The sequence below is a fragment of the Scleropages formosus genome, chromosome 3 (genome assembly GCF_900964775.1).
Source record: "Scleropages formosus chromosome 3, fSclFor1.1, whole genome shotgun sequence".
In the NCBI taxonomy this organism is placed as follows: Eukaryota; Metazoa; Chordata; class Actinopteri; order Osteoglossiformes; family Osteoglossidae; genus Scleropages; species Scleropages formosus.
The window spans coordinates 3,528,008-3,542,345 of NC_041808.1; the positions used below are offsets into that span (position 1 = coordinate 3,528,008).

At 45.8% G+C, this 14,338-nt stretch overlaps 1 long non-coding RNA gene and 7 other non-coding genes across 8 annotated transcripts; 1 reads left to right on the forward strand and 7 right to left on the reverse strand.

The window, feature by feature from the left end:
- Window positions 1-6,109: 6,109 nt before the first annotated feature.
- Window positions 6,110-6,223, reverse strand: LOC114910285 (U5 spliceosomal RNA). The gene has a single exon (XR_003797588.1). It is a non-coding gene; the product is annotated as a U5 spliceosomal RNA (small nuclear RNA).
- Window positions 6,224-6,973: 750 nt separating this feature from the next.
- Window positions 6,974-7,088, reverse strand: LOC114910287 (U5 spliceosomal RNA). The gene has a single exon (XR_003797590.1). It is a non-coding gene; the product is annotated as a U5 spliceosomal RNA (small nuclear RNA).
- A 748-nt stretch (window positions 7,089-7,836) lies between these two features.
- Window positions 7,837-7,951, reverse strand: LOC114910283 (U5 spliceosomal RNA). The gene has a single exon (XR_003797586.1). It is a non-coding gene; the product is annotated as a U5 spliceosomal RNA (small nuclear RNA).
- A 744-nt stretch (window positions 7,952-8,695) lies between these two features.
- On the reverse strand, window positions 8,696-8,810 carry LOC114910286 (U5 spliceosomal RNA). The gene has a single exon (XR_003797589.1). It is a non-coding gene; the product is annotated as a U5 spliceosomal RNA (small nuclear RNA).
- Window positions 8,811-9,560: 750 nt separating this feature from the next.
- Window positions 9,561-9,674, reverse strand: LOC114910291 (U5 spliceosomal RNA). Its single transcript, XR_003797593.1, has one exon. It is a non-coding gene; the product is annotated as a U5 spliceosomal RNA (small nuclear RNA).
- A 735-nt stretch (window positions 9,675-10,409) lies between these two features.
- On the reverse strand, window positions 10,410-10,524 carry LOC114910289 (U5 spliceosomal RNA). The gene has a single exon (XR_003797591.1). It is a non-coding gene; the product is annotated as a U5 spliceosomal RNA (small nuclear RNA).
- A 1,560-nt stretch (window positions 10,525-12,084) lies between these two features.
- On the reverse strand, window positions 12,085-12,199 carry LOC114910282 (U5 spliceosomal RNA). Its single transcript, XR_003797585.1, has one exon. It is a non-coding gene; the product is annotated as a U5 spliceosomal RNA (small nuclear RNA).
- A 268-nt stretch (window positions 12,200-12,467) lies between these two features.
- On the forward strand, window positions 12,468-14,241 carry LOC108924804 (uncharacterized). Its single transcript, XR_001965336.2, has 3 exons — window positions 12,468-12,543; window positions 13,451-13,607; window positions 14,035-14,241. It is a non-coding gene; the product is annotated as an uncharacterized LOC108924804 (long non-coding RNA).
- Window positions 14,242-14,338: the final 97 nt, after the last annotated feature.

Consider the following 14,338-nt stretch of genomic DNA (forward strand, 5'->3'; position numbering starts at 1 on the left):
CACAGGCCTTTGTTCAGAAAGCCTGCACTGTAGTCATGGAAGCTCTTGCTAGATCCCCAAATCTGTGGTAACATCTTGGCCAACAGGTGGCTGTTGACGAACCCCTGTCTTTGAATATTCTTCGAGGGTGGGGGGGCCACCCCATTACCTCCTACATTATGTTGTCATGGCAAAGGCTGCTGGGAAGGGAGCAGTGGGGGAGGGGTGATCATCAGTTATTTTTGTATGGGACAAGAGCCCCACCTGCCAGCAGCCAGTGACTCAGGGTGCCTGGGGGACCTGCAATGAGGCAGGGGTGAGTAACAATGACACCTCCTCTATGGACCAGCTCCCTCCCTATTAGCCAGACCTCCTCTACAGACCAGACTTCCTCTACAGATCAAACCTCCTCTATGGGCCAAACCTCCTTAATGTACCAAACCTCCTCTATGGACCAGACTTCCTCTATGGACCAGCCCCCTCTCTATTAACCAGACCTCCTCTACAGACCATACCTCCTCTACGGACCAAACTTCCTCTACAGACCAAAACCCTCTCTATTGACCAGACCTCCTCTACAGACCAAACCTCCTCTATGGACCACACTTCCTCTAGAGACCAAACCCCTCTCTATTGACCAGACCTCCTCTACAGACCAGACTTCCTCTACAGATCAAACCTCCTCTATGGGCCAAACCTCCTTAATGTACCAAACCTCCTCTATGGACCAGACTTCCTCTATGGACCAACCCCCTCTCTATTAACCAGACCTCCTCTACAGACCATACCTCGTCTATGGGCCAAACTTCCTCTATGGACCACACTTCCTCTATGAACTAGATCTCCTTTACAGACCAGACCTCCTTAACAGATAATACCTCCTCTATAGACCAGACATTGTCTACAGTCTTAACATCCTCATTGACTAGGCTTCTTGAACAGACCAAACCTCCTCTATGGACCAGACTTCCTCTAGGGGCCAGATGTCCATAACAGGCCAGACCTCCTCAACAGATCATACCTTCTTTATGCACCAGAGCTCCTCTACGGGTCAACATTCTTTACGGACCATGTCTCCACTACAGACCGGACCTCCTCAACGAACCGGACCCCCTGTATGGACTGGCCCCAGACTCTTTGTTGCTTAAACACTTGTGTGTAGAGCAGATGCGAAGCCAGTGGTTTCCAACACCCCGTGGACACACTGCAGGAGCGCCGCCAAGGCTTTCTGCTCTGATGTTCATCACGGTGACTCTGCAAGCAGTGACACTGCCTCCACGTTTGCACCTTGTCAGGCGTGCGCCCCTTCGTGTGCAACACCATCGAAACTGACAAACGCAAACAGCAACAAAACCCGGAACGGTCATGATTAAATGACACATTTCCAGAGAGTCCAACAGACCAGGAACCCTGTAGACAGCTGCAAAAATGCTTCAATCTCATCATCAGACGGGGGGAAAGCTTCTGGAAATAGTCTAGAAGTGAACGCTCAAACATCGTGCGTGCGCACATGTAAAACTCATGAGCAGTAAAAACCAGGTACCTTACACCACCCTCGTCCAGTTAGGACCGCTTAACAGTGTGTGTCATAAGCCCAGCTGGTGCTTGCTGGAAGACGCTGCACCCCTCAGACTGCGGGAGGGTGTGAGGTTGCATCCCATGCAGTCGGAGGTTGCGGCTGTTTATCAGACTCATACCTCCAGCCACGGCATGAGGAGGAACCCTAGTTGCCAACAATACGTCGGCAGGGGGGGTCATCATGGTCGCCAGGGCCCCGTTCTCCTCGTTTGCCATGCAGGCCTATGTGGTGCGGAGAAAGACGGTAAAATAAAAGTCAAAGCAAGTCATGTAACGCCTCGCAGCAGGTGTGGAGCCCTGGAGAGCTGCGGTTGAGCGCAGTAAGCAACGCAGTGAAGTGGAAACACGGTACAGCATGTTCCATCAACAGTGTACATGAGGGGGGGTGTAAACATACCGATCGCACACCTACACCATTCAGCATGCTGTTTGTGGGGAAGGGGCTTCTCGGGAAAGTTAAAGAGAACGGAAGGTAGATCTCGGCACGACAACCATAAGCGGGGCGCCGCAGAACCGGACCCTGCACCCGGACGCCGTCAACACGGAGAACATCGATTTTTTTTTTTTTTTTTTGCAGGACGACCTTGCAGAGCGGGAGCACCAAACGCCACCGATGAGTGGGTTCGAACGAGGATATCATTTCGCTCATTAGAGCCCATTCCGGGTGGCGTGGGGGTCCTCCACGTCGGCAGGACGGAGCCAATGGCACACACACGAGCAATGAGTAGGAGTGTCTTCCCCGAGTGTGAGCGCAGACGACCAGAGGCCTCGCTCGCACAAAAGACCCTTTCAGGAGTGACAACATCTGCTGGGAACGAGCAGCCCACCGCCGCGGGGAGCCGGGGGGGTGGCAGAACAATCTGTTAATTGTGGTGGGGTCAGTCTCGCTCCTACTGTGTGTCGGGGGAGAGGGCACACGTCTGTGGCTTCTCTGGGCAGCAGGTGGCAGAGCGGTTAAGGAACCTGACTCCGGGGCCACTCGTAAGCATCTCGGCAGCAGATCTCCTCTCTGCGGCCTTGGCGTACACCACATTGGTGAAGTAATCGGCTGTACACGTGGTAAAAGTTTAGCTAAAGAGTAAGCTGTGCGAGGGGCTCGGGAATGAGAGCGTCTGCTGATGAATTACGTAACGAGATGTGGGCTGCAACGCCTACAGTGCTCAAGTGCCAGAAAGGGGAGTCTGCGTGCGTGTGCGTGTGTGTGCGTGTGTGTGTGTGCGGTGGTTTAAAAGCAAAGACAACTTACAAGCCCAGGCAGTTTTGCAGAGATCAATCCAACAGAGCTTGCCATTAATAAGCCCCGCCCCCCGCCATACTTTGATCTTAGCCAACAGGCCGAGAAGCAAAAGTCCCGCCCCCTGCTATGTTACATACTTCCTCGTGGTGGATTTAGTGCATTCTTTGCCCGTAAAGGAGATCGGCTGTTTGCTCCCGGTGGGCCTGGACCTCAACCCGCTGGTTATCCATCCCCCACACGCTCAGTAATGGCACCGACCATACAGCTGCGGCGATGAAAGGGAACGCCAATCGCTCCGTGTCGCTCAGCCAGTTCGGGGGTGAGAGTGCACATTCCCGCACGTTCCTGCACGTTTGCGCTGACACTCATCGCACGCAGCCGACACTGGAACCCGCACTCGAGTATCTGTTACGTGCCAGCACAGCTCCGCCGGCTAAGCGTGCACCCGTTGACCCCGCGCACCAGACACCTGTCGTGTGGCAGCACTTCCATCGGCTCTGTCGTCATCACGAGGCCTGAAGAACGTTCTCCATTCGCTCTTTCGTGATATCGAAGCCACGCCTACTCCTCACCGACACCCGGAATGATGACGTCTCTCACGGCACCTCAAGACGGTCCAAGGATTCTTTCGAGCCAAGTTCACATATGGCAGCCGTCACCAACGAAGGACTTAATCTCTGTGCTTAAACATGAACGTCCGACCCAAGCAAGAAAACGATTTGACCAGAGCATCTGCGTGTTCCGATTGGAACGTGGACCTCCAGAAGGGCACCTGGATTTGCATCCACCCAGACAACTGGACACCTGTCCATGGAAAACTGCTGGTGATGAAGGTCCTGCACAGGCACACACACACACTATGGGCAATCTGGCAAGCTTGAGCAGTTCTCATCTCAGGATGATTTCAGATGTTTGTGAAGTTCCGGGGGGGATGTGAAATATGGACGTCTGTTTTAATTTGTGAGGAGGCCATAAAGCTAACATTCCAACAAGCTGTCATGCTTTTACCATCAGTTGTTGTTGCGCTTTTAGGAGTGTTTCTCTCCCGTGGTTTGACTCTTGATGTATTTTTGGGGGGGTGACGCACGGAGACGGTAACTTGAAGCAAACACGTTCCTGTTCTGTCTTCGGGTTTACATGATCTCGTCTGTTCTGAATGAGGTTGTGAACGATCAGTGGTGATTTCCCTAAATTATGATTCCTTTTCAACTAAGGAATAAGTACTTTTATAAAAGAGAAGATTTTGATAACTGTGTAGAATGGAGTTATCTGGAAAATCAAATCATGGGGCAGGATGTTCACAGAGATCAGCGAGGGGAGAAATACGGCAACGGACCGAATGACTCGGGCCGGGGGGGGGTCCAACAAATGGAGCAAAATGCAAACATTCATGGAAAATCGACAGTTTCACGTCTGCTTTTTGGTTTGCTCTCACCTTGACGTCAGCTCAGCAGACTGATTACTTACAGCCTGGGGAGTGTGTGTGGGTCGCACGCAGCAGATGGACAAACCAAAGCAGCAATATTGTTTATTCGACAGGAGATTTTTAGCCAGCGAGCCATTGCTGCTCTCCATGGCGACACCCGCTAAAAACGTCCTTCAACCTCCACCACTTAGATCAACAAACAAAGCTCTTTCACCATCTCCTCACTGCAACCTCTTCTTTACCTCGTCTCTTGTCCACGTGACCGGAGATGTTTGGTCCACAAAGAAGAAGTCTGGTCCATAGAACAGTGAAGGTCCCCCACGGGGAGGAGTCCACCAGTGCGTCACTCTGAGGGTCCTCACCGGTGTTTGTGCCCACATCTAGAGTGTGGTACAACAAAGGTTCATTAGCACGATGTTGGTTCCGTCCTGTTCGAACTCAGTTCTGTCACGGGACTGGCCAGATTGGGAGCGGAAATGTGTGCGCGCACACAAACGGGTGTGTCCAGCGTTGTCTAAGTGCTTCAGAAGACTTTCTGTTAGTGGATCAGGAGCTTCAGCAACAGAGAGTATAACAACATGGCATGCATGCGTACGCACACACACACACACACACAAACCCAGCTGTGTGGCAGACATGCGTGAGGGGAGAGGGGTTGGCATCACTGGGCTCCATGACAACCACGGAGAAAGTAAACAGTAAAGGCAGCTAAAATAGCAGCGAAAGCACTGGTGAAGTTCCATCAGGGTTGTTCCACACGAGATCTGATGGCCGCGGTGAAGCCTTTCCTTGGACCAACCAGGCCTTGGCTCTCGACCCCCAGCAGTTCCATTAGAACATCCATCAGAATGTAGGCTGTATCAGTGTGTGTCATCTACTTTGAAACCGGGGCCAATTGGTACTGTAGTGGTTAGAGTGGCTGCCCTTGGACCGAAAGGTTGTATGTTTAAGTCTCATCTCCAGCTACTCACCCTAAATTGCCCAGCTGTACAAGTGGGAAAAACACACTAACATTGCAAGTCACAAAGAAAAGTGTTGCATAAATGTAGATCCTTTTTTGTTTGTAGGAAGAGCCGCTGAAACACCTCAACATCATAAAATGTTCTTTAATAATTTAACTCCCATATGCAGCACAACAGGTAGCGCTGGTGCCGCACCGTTCCTCACCTGCATGTTGTGACATGCAATCGAATGCAGCTCAGGGTGCGCGGAGCTTCCAGCTTCTCTCCACGTCCGCAGTCTACAGACAGGTGACGGAAGGAGACAGCGATGACCCTCCCTCACCCACCTTCAGCACCGGGCAAGAAGTTGTCATGAGTTGAATCCCACTTGACAACACTGACCTTACCTGTGTAAAGCTATATAGGCTAGAGGTTTACATGCTCATTTTGATGACTTAGTTGTAATAAAACAATGATGGAAATGATTTTATTGTAATAAATGAGCGGGACATTTTACAGGTACTTTGTTTAAATAAACTGTGATTCTAGTTGTCGGGGCCTTTTCAGTAACGCAGTGTTGTTCTTGGCTCGCTGCTGCCTCCTAGAGGCGAGCGCTGTATGGACGCAGACGCGGGGATACACTGTATCTTTCTCTTCTTCAATGGTCCTATGAGCGGCTTGTCGAGCCGCCGGAAGCGAAGCACATCCGGGGACAGATCGCCACTATTTGTCTGGTAACGCTCATATCTTGAAAGGAAATGACATCAATGTCGGCAAACGCTATGGTTTCAGTCGCGTGTGAAATAAAGAGATCGTAACCCACTTCAGACACGATAAAACAATCGTATGTATTGAATAGCTCGCGTTTGTCTTGGAAGAAGTAGTATAACTCTCCTACACGGTTTTGTTTTAGTTCATCATGTGATTCTATTTTTAACCTACGTAGAAAGCCCTGCACAAACAGGGCATCAAAAAATTGGTAAAACTCATAGTTGTTCCACTCCACGGAAATCTTTAGTAAAAGGCGAAAGATTTATACGTGCTGAAGAGAAACACGAGTGAACTAAAAAAAAGCACCCTGAGCGGCGCTAGTCGCAGTCGTGGTACTGCACTTCCCCATTAGAGGTGCGGGGGTCACGCAGCACTTTGTTTCATACACAAACACGGTTATAAACAAAAAAAATTATACACAACTCGAGGCTTGTGTTTCAGTAGAAATACAATCCTTAATGAACCAAAAGGACATGTTTTTATGGGTCTGTGGGTCGCAATGTACATGGGAGATATATATGCAAATACGGACAGTAATGCGACTGCGCATGTCCGTGTTCACCGCATTGTAGGGGGCGCTGTTCGCAGGACCCGTCGAATGAATGAATGAAATTTTGTTAATTCCAGAGGAAAGTTCACTGTGGTGGCTTCAAGCATGCAGTGTGCTATATACGTACACAAGCGGGAAAAGTAACCAAACACATAATATTTGAGAAATAACTCGCAAGGGAAAAAGAAAGTAAATGTAAAAAACGCGAGTTATCAGACTTACATTTAGTTCACAATAGACAAATTAGTTCAAGCGGTGTTTACTGTCATTTTTCTATATAGCTGGTGTACACAGATACGAAATGCCGTTTCTCCGAACACTACAATCCAACACAGAGCAGTACGCAGAGCTCCGTAAAACACAAACATACAACACTGTATGATAACTACAAAACAAGAAACACAGCGCTCGAAACAAACAAACAAACAAGAAAATGATAAACAATACAGTATGATCTAATAGATGAAGATCTGCATTTTCACCACTAAATCAGCCCCGCGTAAACAGGGGATCAAAAAAATTGGTAGAACTCATAGTTGTTTCTTTCCACGGAAATCTTTAGTAAAAGGCGAAAGATTTATACGATCTGAAAAGAAACATGAGTGAACTAATGAATTTACTGGGAGGCGCGAGCCGCAGTCACCGCACTGCATTTTCCCATTAGAGGTGCGGGGTCACGCCGCACTTTGTTTCATACACAAACACGGTTATAAACAAAAAATAATTACACACAAATGGAGGCTTGTGTTTCAGTAGAAATACAGTCTTTAATGAACCAAAAGGGCATCTTTCTATGTGTCTGTGGGCCGAAATGTACAATGGGAGAAATATATGCAAATACGGACGGTAATGCGACTGCGCATGTCCGTGTTCGCCGCAATGTAGGGGGCGCTGTTCACAGGACACGTCGAATGAATGAATGAAATTTTGTTAATTCCAGAGGAAAGTTCACTGTGGTGGCTTCAAGCATGCAGTGTGCTATATACGTACACGAGCGGGAAAAGTAACCAAACACATAATATTTGAGAAATAACTCGCAAGGGAAAAAGAAAGTAAATGTAAAAAACGCGAGTTATCAGACTTACATTTAGTTCACAATAGACAAATTAGTTCAAGCGGTGTTTACTGTCATTTTTCTATATAGCTGGTGTACACAGATACGAAATGCCGTTTCTCCGAACACCACAATCCAACACAGAGCAGTACGCAGAGCTACGTAAAACACAAACATACAACACTGTATGATAACTACAAAACAAGAAACACAGCGCTCGAAACAAACAAACAAACAAGAAAATGATAAACAATACAGTATGATCTAATAGATGAAGATCTGCATTTTCACCACTAAATCAGCCCCGCGTAAACAGGGCATCAAAAAAATTGGTAGAACTCATAGTTGTTTCTTTCCACGGAAATCTTTAGTAAAAGGCGAAAGATTTATACGATCTGAAAAGAAACATGAGTGAACTAATGAATTTACTGGGAGGCGCGAGCCGCAGTCACCGCACTGCATTTTCCCATTAGAGGTGCGGGGTCACGCCGCACTTTGTTTCATACACAAACACGGTTATAAACAAAAAATAATTACACACAAATGGAGGCTTGTGTTTCAGTAGAAATACAGTCTTTAATGAACCAAAAGGGCATCTTTCTATGTGTCTGTGGGCCGAAATGTACAATGGGAGAAATATATGCAAATACGGACGGTAATGCGACTGCGCATGTCCGTGTTCGCCGCAATGTAGGGGGCGCTGTTCGCAGGACACGTCGAATGAATGAATGAAATTTTGTTAATTCCAGAGGAAAGTTCACTGTGGAGGCTTCAAGCATGCAGTGTGCTATATACGTACACAAGCGGGAAAAGTAACCAAACACATAATATTTGAGAAATAACTCGCAAGGGAAAAAGAAAGTAAATGTAAAAAACGCGAGTTATCAGACTTACATTTAGTTCACAATAGACAAATTAGTTCAAGCGGTGTTTACTGTCATTTTTCTATATAGCTGGTGTACACAGATACGAAATGCCGTTTCTCCGAACACTACAATCCAACACAGAGCAGTACGCAGAGCTACGTAAAACACAAACATACAACACTGTATGATAACTACAAAACAAAAAACACAGCGCTCGAAACAAACAAACAAGAAAACGATAAACAATACAGTATGATCTAATAGATGAAGATCTGCATTTTCACCACTAAATCAGCCCCGCGTAAACAAGGCATCAAAAAAATTGGTAGAACTCATAGTTGTTTCTCTCCACGGAAATCTTTAGTAAAAGGCGAAAGATTTATACGTGCTGAAGAGAAACACGAGTGAACTAAAAAAAAGCACCTTGAGCGGCGCTAGTCGCAGTCGTGGTACTGCACTTCCCCATTAGAGGTGCGGGGGTCACGCAGCACTTTGTTTCATACACAAACACGGTTATAAACAAAAAAAATTATACACAACTCGAGGCTTGTGTTTCAGTAGAAATACAATCCTTAATGAACCAAAAGGACATGTTTTTATGGGTCTGTGGGTCGCAATGTACATGGGAGATATATATGCAAATACGGACAGTAATGCGACTGCGCATGTCCGTGTTCACCGCATTGTAGGGGGCGCTGTTCGCAGGACCCGTCGAATGAATGAATGAAATTTTGTTAATTCCAGAGGAAAGTTCACTGTGATGGCTTCAAGCATGCAGTGTGCTATATACGTACACAAGCGGGAAAAGTAACCAAACACATAATATTTGAGAAATAACTCGCAAGGGAAAAAGAAAGTAAATGTAAAAAACGCGAGTTATCAGACTTACATTTAGTTCACAATAGACAAATTAGTTCAAGCGGTGTTTACTGTCATTTTTCTATATAGCTGGTGTACACAGATACGAAATGCCGTTTCTCCGAACACTACAATCCAACACAGAGCAGTACGCAGAGCTACGTAAAACACAAACATACAACACTGTATGATAACTACAAAACAAGAAACACAGCGCTCGAAACAAACAAACAAACAAGAAAATGATAAACAATACAGTATGATCTAATAGATGAAGATCTGCATTTTCACCACTAAATCAGCCCCGCGTAAACAGGGGATCAAAAAAATTGGTAGAACTCATAGTTGTTTCTTTCCACGGAAATCTTTAGTAAAAGGCGAAAGATTTATACGATCTGAAAGAAACATGAGTGAACTAATGAATTTACTGGGAGGCGCGAGCCGCAGTCACCGCACTGCATTTTCCCATTAGAGGTGCGGGGTCACGCCGCACTTTGTTTCATACACAAACACGGTTATAAACAAAAAATAATTACACACAAATGGAGGCTTGTGTTTCAGTAGAAATACAGTCTTTAATGAACCAAAAGGGCATCTTTCTATGTGTCTGTGGGCCGAAATGTACAATGGGAGAAATATATGCAAATACGGACGGTAATGCGACTGCGCATGTCCGTGTTCGCCGCAATGTAGGGGGCGCTGTTCGCAGGACACGTCGAATGAATGAATGAAATTTTGTTAATTCCAGAGGAAAGTTCACTGTGGTGGCTTCAAGCATGCAGTGTGCTATATACGTACACGAGCGGGAAAAGTAACCAAACACATAATATTTGAGAAATAACTCGCAAGGGAAAAAGAAAGTAAATGTAAAAAACGCGAGTTATCAGACTTACATTTAGTTCACAATAAACAAATTAGTTCAAGCGGTGTTTACTGTCATTTTTCTATATAGCTGGTGTACACAGATACGAAATGCCGTTTCTCCGAACACTACAATCCAACACAGAGCAGTACGCAGAGCTACGTAAAATGCATATATACAACAGTGTATGATAACTGCAAAAAAGCGCTCAAAACAAATGAACCAGAAAATGAAAACCAACGTAATATGACCCAATATATTAAGATCTGTATTTTCACCACTAAATCAGCCCCCAATAAACAGGGCACCAAAAAAATTGGTAGAACTCATAGTTGTTTCTCTCCACGGAAATCTTTAGTAAAAGGCGAAAGATTTATACGTGCTGAAGAGAAACATGAGTGAACTAATGAATTTACTGGGAGGCGCGAGCCGCAGTCACCGCACTGCATTTTCCCATTAGAGGTGCGGGGTCACGCCGCACTTTGTTTCATACACAAACACGGTTATAAACAAAAAATAATTACACACAAATGGAGGCTTGTGTTTCAGTAGAAATACAGTCCTTAATGAACCAAAAGGGCATCTTTCTATGTGTCTGTGGGCCGAAATGTACAATGGGAGAGATATATGCAAATACGGGCTGTAACACGACTGCGCATGTCCGTACTCACCGCACTGTAGGGGGCGCTGTTCGCATGAAATAAGAGGACCCGGATGGCTGGAGAAAGGTCCGTATTTAGTTTAACACCGTTTCTCACTACTACCATGAAAGAAATAATGTCCAACTTATTTTTATTATTACTATGTTACTGTTAGTGGAAGTTGTAGTATAGTAGCAATAGGGTTACACGACACAACCAAATTCCTTAGAAAAAGCGAATGGGGCACGGTGGGACAGCGAGTAGCGCTGCTGTCTCACACCACCTAGGTGGTGCGAGTGGACGTGGGTTTAATTCAGTCTGGGTGGAGTTTGCATGTTCTCCCCCTGTTTGCGTGGGTTTTCTCACGGTGCTCTGGTTTCCTCCCACAGTCCAAAGACATGCTATTCAGGTTCACCCATAGTGTGTGAGTGACAGAGTGTGTGTGTGCTCCACTGATGTATAGATGAGTAACCCAGTGTAAGTAGTGTATCTAGCAGTGTAAATTACTTTGCTGAATAAGGTGTGTGGGCTGATAACGCTACATACAGTTCATTGTAAGTCGCTTTGGAGAAAAGTATCTGCTAAGTAAATAAATGATGGAAACTGACATAATGATGGATGTGAGGGGTCTAGAATAATTTTGCTAGGCGTCCAGAGTCAGTAAAAGGACTAGCAAAATCATTCCAGACCCCTCACATCCAGGCCACTTCCTCTTCGAACCCTTGCCATCTGGCCGGCGCTACAGAGCACTGAGCACCAGGACAGCCAGGCACAAGAGAAGTTTCTTTCCTCAGGCCATCTACCTCATGAACAGCTAAATCCCCCCCAGAGAGTAAACCAGTGCAATACACAACGCTATTTATATTTATAACTGTTTATCACATTATATCTCTTACTCACACTCCCTTGCATTTATATCTAGTGACTATTTTTGTATATTGGGTACTTTATATTTTATATATTTTTCATCCCTTATTCACATACTCTTCTCATCTGTCTTGTCACTGTCATTCTTGTCTGGGCTGTAGAAGTTTATGCCACCGCGACACATTCTCTCTATGTGTGAACATACTCAGTAATAAAGCTCGAAACTTTTTTCTTAGAACAAATACATACAAGACGTTAAGATTAACATCTTACACTCATACAGATACTAGCTTCGTGAAATTCTAAGAAATCTGACAATAATTACAACCCCCACAAAAAGTGAGCACATCTCTAAACAATAATCAGAAGCAAAAACTTACGGAATTGTGTGAAATAAGTTACAAATACAACAAAACCAGAGCTCTAAAAGATCTTTTATTTGACCGAAGTAGAAAGCCCCGCATAAAGCAGGGCATCAAAAAATTGGGAAAACTCATAGTTGTTCCTCTCCACGGAAATCTTTAGTAAAAGGCGAAAGATTTATACGATCTGAAGAGAAACATGAGTGAACTAAAGAGCTTTCTGAGCGGCGCAAACCGCACCCGTAACGCTCACAGTCCAGCCAATGGTGACTTTGCTTTCACACCACCGCCGCGAATATATATGTAGTTCTCCAATAAATATAATTGTAAGTAGTAATAAAAATGTAAAGTTAACAGCAAAACAAACGTTTTAACTCTTGTAACGGGTACCGTGCGGTGCATGACGGGGACTATGCAAATCGCAGAGCCCCAGCGGGCACACCGGAAGTGTGAGCGGAAGTCACACGACCTACTCCGCTGAGGTCCGCAAAAAACAATATTTTTAAACAGGAAAAGATGAGAAGAGCACGCCCGTGAGTTTAAACATAAAGGTGCGGTGCGAACCGTATGATAAGTGCAAAATTAAACACATTTTAATATTAATCTAAAAATGGGCACAGCAAGTGCTTTCAAACTATTTTGCAATAAATCCCACACTTCTAAATGTCTTCATTTTATTGCACTAAAAAAACAGTATATATGTATTAAATATTTTCTGATATTGCTGACTGCTTACCCTCATTTACCCTGGTAAAATACCAAACTGAAAATGGATAAAATTTTGTAATTTTTTTTAATCTTTTTTTGTCTTTTTACCTGAGAGATGTACACCTAATTTGTTGTGCACTGACAATTTGCTGGGGAAAGAGGCTGGTAACTGAGTTCCTGGCTCTATAAATACGGTAAACGCAGGAGAGCAACGCAACCCGTATCTCTGGTAAATGAGCATAGGCCAAAGCAGGTCCTGAATTATTATTATTATTATTACACTTTTTTTAAGTTATAGTCGCTGGAGCTCACGATAAAGATCGGCCAGCCGATTCCCATAGCCTCTTGCTCTCCACGGGTTTCTATGGCGACGGAGATTTAGCCATCCTAACGGAAACACCTCCCTCTCGTCTCGCTCCTTGTCATGTTGGCACCAGACCCTGCTATTATTTTTTCCTTTGTGTTACCATAGTAACGTCATAACTAAGGCCTTTTTGGGCCTGGAATGTGAATCATGAGGTGAAGAACTTCTGGCTGCAAAAGAACTGAAGATGTAGTCAGTCCAGTCTGGAACAGCACACAGAAATGGGATTAAAGTGCCCAAATGTGTTGTGTCTTGGCATTTAAACGTCGTCGTGAGTCCGGTCGCGCGACCAGCGCTCAATTTCCGCTTCAGAGCAAACAACCCTGTTGTGTGAACAACCATGTAAAGATGTACTCTTCTAATCATCTGTCCGTCTTGCTCCACAGGTATGGAACTGCGTGATTGCCTAGGTTTTTGGGTGGTTTATGTCACAGCCTTCGGGGACACACCGAAGATGCACGTCTTTCTCTGCTGCACCACCAGCACAGGGTGCTGTCCGCCAGACCGTTTGAACCACAAACCCCTTTCCAAAGGGCTCGAGCGGTAATACCAGTCGACGCATAACCATAACCCTGATTCCTCGGCACAGTGGCGCAGCGGGCTTGGCTGTGTCCTGCTCTCTGGTGGGTCTGGCTGGGGTTTGAGTCCTGCTTGGGGTGCCTTGTGATGGACTGGCGTCCCATCCTGGGTGTGTCCCCTCTCCCTCCAGCCTTGTGCCCTGTTGCTGGGTTGGGCTCTGGTTCGCCGCGACCCTGCTTGGGACGAGCAGCTTCGGCCAATGTGTGTGTGTGTGTGTGTGTGTGTGTGTGTGTGTGTAATTGCTCCTGGCCGACGTGCTCCACACACAGCACCCTGAGCACGGGTAAAAGAAAATGGGGTGGAGCTGAGAGAGCGTTGCAGCAACTCGGACGGAGAAGGCCAAGCATTCCGGAAAATTCCAGCAGCTGCATTATTCTTTGTGTGTTGACAGGTACATATTTACCAGTCACTCCCAAAACCCTTTGGAGGGGTTCACAGAGTGTGTATTGTGGCCGGGGACAGCAGATGCACCAGAACCGCGGCGCACGTCCTTCCCCCACAGGATGCACCGCTCCGGTACGACGATAACTGTCCGAGCGACTCAAGCGAGATCACAAATCTAACTCAGCAAAGACCTGTACACAGGGAATATGAAATATAGCACAAAACCAGAACATACATGTTGTGTATTAATGTGATTATTTTAGAATTACTGTTAATTATCAATTAAATATTTTCTTAAAGCATAACAATGT